Source organism: Ascaphus truei, chromosome 19, assembly GCF_040206685.1.
Source record: "Ascaphus truei isolate aAscTru1 chromosome 19, aAscTru1.hap1, whole genome shotgun sequence".
Lineage (NCBI taxonomy): Eukaryota > Metazoa > Chordata > Amphibia > Anura > Ascaphidae > Ascaphus > Ascaphus truei.
The window spans coordinates 9,263,008-9,269,007 of NC_134501.1; positions in this window are offsets into that span (position 1 = coordinate 9,263,008).

Sequence of the window (6,000 nt, forward strand, 5' to 3'; positions counted from 1 at the left end):
CCAGCCAGAGGTTAGGCCCAACTTCTATGTCCGGCTGCCGGTCCCCTCGTTGCCACCGAGCCCTGGCTCTCCCCAGCTGCGGGCCTTGCTCACTGTCCCGCACTGAGCCTCTGACACAGGCACGCGCCAGGCCTCTCTCTGAAGTCTGCGGGCGCCGGAAGCAGGGCCTGGTGCTCACCGTCATGAGAGAGAGGCTTGGCGCGGGACAGTGAGGGAGGGCCGGGGTCTGGCGGCAACAGTCGGACCCAATTGCCTTGTCTCCCCACAGCTGTGGGCCTCCCTCACTGTCCCGCGCAGGGCCTCTCTCTGACATCGGTGCGCACACCGGCATGAGACAGGCGCTCTCACAGCATGGGAGAGCAGGGGCCTGAGACTATCCCCAAGGTAAGTGTGTTGTATGTATTTGGGGGGTGGGGGGAGGGGGTTTGTATGTATTTGGGGGGTGGGGGGAGGGGGTTTGTATGTATTTGGGGGGTGGGGGGAGGGGGTTTGTATGTATTTGGGGGGAGGGGTTTGCATGTATTTGGGGGGAGGGGGGTTGTATGTATTTGGATTGTGCGTGTTTTGTATTTGGGGGGTGGGGGGAGGGGGTTTGTATGTATTTGGGGGGTGGGGGTGGGGGTGGGGGAGGGGGTTTGTATGTATTTGGGGGAGGGTGTTTGTATGTATTTGGGGGAGGGGGGTTGTATGTATTTGGGGGAGGGGGTTTGTATGTATTTGGGGGGAGGGGGGTTGTATGTATTTGGATTGTGGATTTTTTGTATTTTTGAGGGGGGGGGGGAATTATTGTGGGGGGGATTCTGTGTGTGGCCTGGGGGGGGGGAGGATTAAGGGGGCGGGATTGAGTAAGAGGGGGTAATTGATGGAGGGGGGAGAGTGAAAGGGAGTGAGGAAGAGTGAGGAAGAGAGAGGAGTGGGGGTAAGAGTGAGATGGGGGAGAGAAATAAATGGGAAGAGGGGGAAATAGGTATGAAATGGGGAGGCTCACAAGACCGCCGGCACAGGGCCTGTCGGAACTCTAGTCCTGGGCCCTGAGAAATCTGTCGACGGCCCCGCACACAGAACAGATGCCCCGGCGCCGCGGTCCAAGAAGCAAAAGTCAGAAACAGTGTCAGCCTTGTTTGTTCCACGGGGGGGCCATGCTTCCGAAGGCCCCCCCCCCCCATCCCGCAGCATTAATCCTCTGGCAGGAAGAGCGCTGGAGACAGTGTAGCTACAGTATATCTGTATGCCTGCTTTGTAATATTTTACACGTTTTCTTTTACGCAAAATATGTCATATTTTCTCCAGGTCATCGCAACATTTAGCGTCTTTTGCCACAGTTTGGCCAACATTGCCGTATATAAAAGGGATGTGGCCTGTAGAGTTGGGCCAATGTCTTCATGTGCCACAAAAAGCACCTCTCTAATCAGGGTTGCCATTTGCCATTATGCAGTGGCCATAACTACTGTGTGTCCTTTTTCACATCCACTGACATGTACCTTCCCACTAACTGCAGAAGAATCCAAAGAGACAGGCCCAGTTGCTCAAATTGACAAAGCTTTCAGACACAGCTTAACATGATCCAGTAGTTTATAAATTGATTTACTTTGAGACAATATTAGAAAATTTGTATAGCAATTAGAAAGTTAGTATATTTCAAACGAGGTTTAATTATTTAGAATCCCCAGCAATTTGGCTTTCAAAACAGCGGCTGAATAAATATCTACCAAAATATATAACAAAAGATCACGCCGCGGCAACAAACAATGAGACTTTGGAAGGAAATATTTATAGAGCGTTTATAAGACTCAAAACTCTGAAGCCTGGAATCCCCTTTTCACATATACAATGTCTCTGTCTGGTGCCAGACTCATCACTTAGAAGCAAAGAAGCACTTTTATCTGCTGATTATGTTATAGCACTAACAAAGGATTCCTAAAATCAGCATTTGTCATGTTGAGATGTGGCAGGTATCCTTTGAAATCGGACAACCTGCTTTCATTCCGCGCCAAAGGTTAAGTGGCGCGAGTTTGGGAAATATTATGCCGTTAATTCACTTTCTTGAGTGGAGAAAGGAGGATGTAAATGCTAACTCCTTGGTGTAAGGGGGGCTTTTTGCACTTTGCTAAGTTTGGCGCGGGGTCTGCGCAAGTTTTGCAGGCAGGAGACCGGAATTCGTCACGCGGTTATGGCACCTCGGCACCCCAGTACGCCAGGTAACTGCCAATCATACCCCGTGTCACAGCTTGTTGAATCCCTGCCATAGATCCCGTGAAAAATGGAGTATAGCAATATACATTTACATACAGTTTTAAACATAACATGCTATTAACCCCTCCGGTGCCACCATCGTTTTTATTTTAAAAAGAAAAATGATCAAATTGCTCAGAAAATATTTAATATTCTGTGTTTTTCTTCTATTTCTCTGGTACCAATGCACCATATTTAAAAGGAGCAATCCCACACAGTCGGACAGTTACATTACTTAGGGGGTCTCTGAATCAGGAAGTGTTTGTGAGCCAAATAGGGGGGTTGGGGGGCACGGGATTACCCAGAGCAGGGCTGCTGCCAGAGGGCTGGGCAGCTTCATGCAGGAGGAGGTCTCAGTATCCCTGGGGGTGGGGCCAACTAGAGGAGGAGACTGCATGGAGCAGAGAGAGAGGTGTGTGGGTCTCGAGAATCAAACCCTTCCCAAGTGTCCACTCACCGTGTTTACAAACTAGTGGTAACACGCAGTGGCGGATTTCTTAACTGCAGTCCTCAAGCCTCCCCCAACAGGTCAGGTTTTCAGGATATCCCTGCTTCAGCACAGGTGGCTATCAGTCCCTGCTTCAGCATAGGTGGCTGTCAAAGACCTGTGCTGAAGCTGGGCTATCCTTAAATCCTGACCTGTTGGAGGGGTCTTGAGGACTGGAGTTGAGAACGTCCCACTTAAGCCATTTGCTGAGAAAAGCGGCGTAAACAATCCATGACTCATTTTGGTCCTAGGAGGGAGTGTACCTTTAAGCAGGGAAAGTAAACAGAATACAAAAACCTGCCGCCATTTAAAAAACCCCGATATATACAGGCATATGTATGTGAGAAAAGCAAGAATCACTGCAGACAGCATACAAAACCCCTTGCATACAAGTCATTTAGTGTAACATGTATGAGCAGAGAACGGTAACGATGTGGGGAGGAGCTCACCTGGGCTGAAGCAGCTGAATGGAAAGGGCGGGGTCCGAGGAGTTTAGTCATTTAATGTAACAGGAAATCTGTGAAATGTCATAAATCAGGATTTACTGACTGGGGTTTTTGTACAGGGTACAGCAGAATGGATTGAGTATCAGGAGCGTGTGCAAGACTTTTAACTTGCAAATTGCCAGCACCTGCTGTGGAAAAGGCAGACTCATTTAAAGCCTAAAATGTGTAGGTTTCAGCAATCCTCAGATATATTTAAAAAAAAAGAATCACAGTTTGGAGAAGGAAGAGCTGACTCTGGGCTCAGAGGGGAACAAAGGGGGAAGTTAAAAGGCATGTCTGGGTATTAAGGATGCCAAAAATGCCATATAAGAAAGATTACTCCTCAGATTCGAGGTGGAGGTCGATTCGGGGGTTTAGCCTTACACTTCCGGTGAGCTTTTATAACCCCATCATTGCCAGAGGGGACCCGACAATGCATGGTGACGGTCCAAGGTGAGACGGACACTTTAAGACCCATCTTAGAACACACCTTAACGCAGCATATTTATTTATTTTATTTGTATTTATAAAATGTTTTACCAGGAAGTAATACATTGAGAGTTACCTCTCGTTTTCACACATGTCCTGGGTGTAGTTAATATGACAAATAATACATGGTTACAAATACAGTTACATAAATGAACAGGGTTATACATTATATACAAGACATTGCATGCACAGTTAGAGAAGGTGTATATTATAGGTGTATATAACAGTTACAGACCAGATTAAAATGTGAGACAGCCTTAGATTTGAAAGAACTTAGACTGGTGGTGGATGTGAGAGTCTCCGGTAGGTTGTTCCAGTTTTCGGGTGCACGGTAAAAGAAGGAGGAGCGGCCGGATACTTTGTTGAGCCTTGGGACCATGAACAGTCTTTTGGAGTCAGATCTCAGATGATAAGTGCTGCATGTGGTAGGGGTGAGGAGCTTGTTCAGGTAGCTGGGTAGCTTGCCCAGAAAGTATTTGAAGGCAAGACAGGAAAGGTGAACTTTGCGCCTAGACTCAAGTGATGACCGATCTAGTTCTTTGAGCATTTCGCAGTGATGTGTGTTGTAGTTGCATTGGAGAACGAAACGACAAATTGAATTGTAGAGGGTGTCAAGTTTGCCAAGGTGGGTTTGGGGTGCCGAGCCATATACTATGTCTCCATAGTCGATAATTGGCATTAGCATCTGCTGTGCGATACGTTTTCTGACCAGCAGGCTTAGGGAGGATTTGTTCCTGTAAAGTACCCCTAGTTTGGCATAGGTCTTGGATGTGAGGGTATCAATGTGCATTCCGAATGTTAAGTGGGAGTCAAACCATATGCCCAGGTATTTAAAACTAGTAACAGGGGTTAGGGTGGTGTTAGCGTTGGTTCTGATCTGGAGCTCAGTCACTGGAAGCTTTACAAATTTAGTCTTGGTCCCAAATACCATTGTTACAGTCTTGTCAGTGTTTAAAAACAGTTTGTTTTGGGAAATCCAGTTTTCGAGTCTCAAAAAGTCAGACTGAAGTATGTGTTGAAGGTCAGAGAGGCTATGGCTGTGTGCATATAGGATTGTGTCATCTGCATACATGTGTATTGAGGCTTCCTGACAAGCTGTGGGAAGATCATTGGTGAACACTGAGAAGAGTAGGGGCCCCAGAACAGAGCCTTGCGGGACGCCACAGGTGATATCCAGGGGGTTGGATTTAGAGCCTGAGATGGACACATGTTGGGATCTACCTGATAGGTAGGACTGAAACCAGTTTAAAGCATGCTTCCGTATTCCAGAGCACTGGAGTTTGTTAAGCAGGATAGCATGATCAACAGTATCAAAAGCCTTTGCAAAAGGCTCCGTGGCTGGTACTGTACATCTCTTACATAAATATTGGCCCTTTGCAGACGTACTTACCAGAACACCCTCCTACTATCTCTGTACGTTCTTCCTACCTACCCATTCGATTGTAAGCTCTTCGGAGCAGGGACTCCTTTTCCTAAATGTCACTTTTATGTCTGAAGCGCTTCTTTCCATTGTGTGTTATTTGTATTATTTGTTATTTATATGATTATGTCACGTATTACCGCTGTGAAGCGCTGTGTACATGAATGGCGCTGCATAAATAAAGGACATACATACAATTTAACCCGCTGAGTGCCGGAAGAGGAGATGTCTGATGTCTCCCATGGCTACTTGGTCCCATCACCTAGAAAATAAGCTGATAACGGTGACGTAGCCTCTAAGTCATCGGGGCCCTGGAGGGCCTGACCTCATGACGTGGCGGCTTACATCATGGGGCATCTCAAAGGGTTAAACCAACATCCATTAAATATTTGAGCGGTCCCTCCTAGCTCCAAAAAGGACCAGTCTCAGTGACCTGTTTAAGGAGTCAAAACCAGGTGTATGGCACCGAAAAAAGGTTAAAAAAAATCAGGGGCCCCACAATAAACTCTGATTCTTTTCCAAAAAGAACCCGAAAACAGCCAAATGCTGGTTTAAAATCAGATTATATTTGTTTAAGGAGGACAATTACAATGGTAAATTGTTTTCAAAATGCTGGGGAGGGGTTTCAACCGAGGGATTGGACCATGGAAATTCCAACTGCCATATAATGATGCCCTGTGGTTCATTACACTTGGCCTGTTATAGGAGTGAAACCAGCTCTGCATGTTTCCAAGCGGATTGATTTATAAACAACGCAATGAAGAGTCGCTTACTTACTCTGTTGAACGCCACGTACTATAATATTGGACTCGGACGTGTGCCCAGAACTTGGCCCTAAATTCCAGAGCAGGGATGGCCAACTCCAGTCCTCAAGGGCCAACAACAGG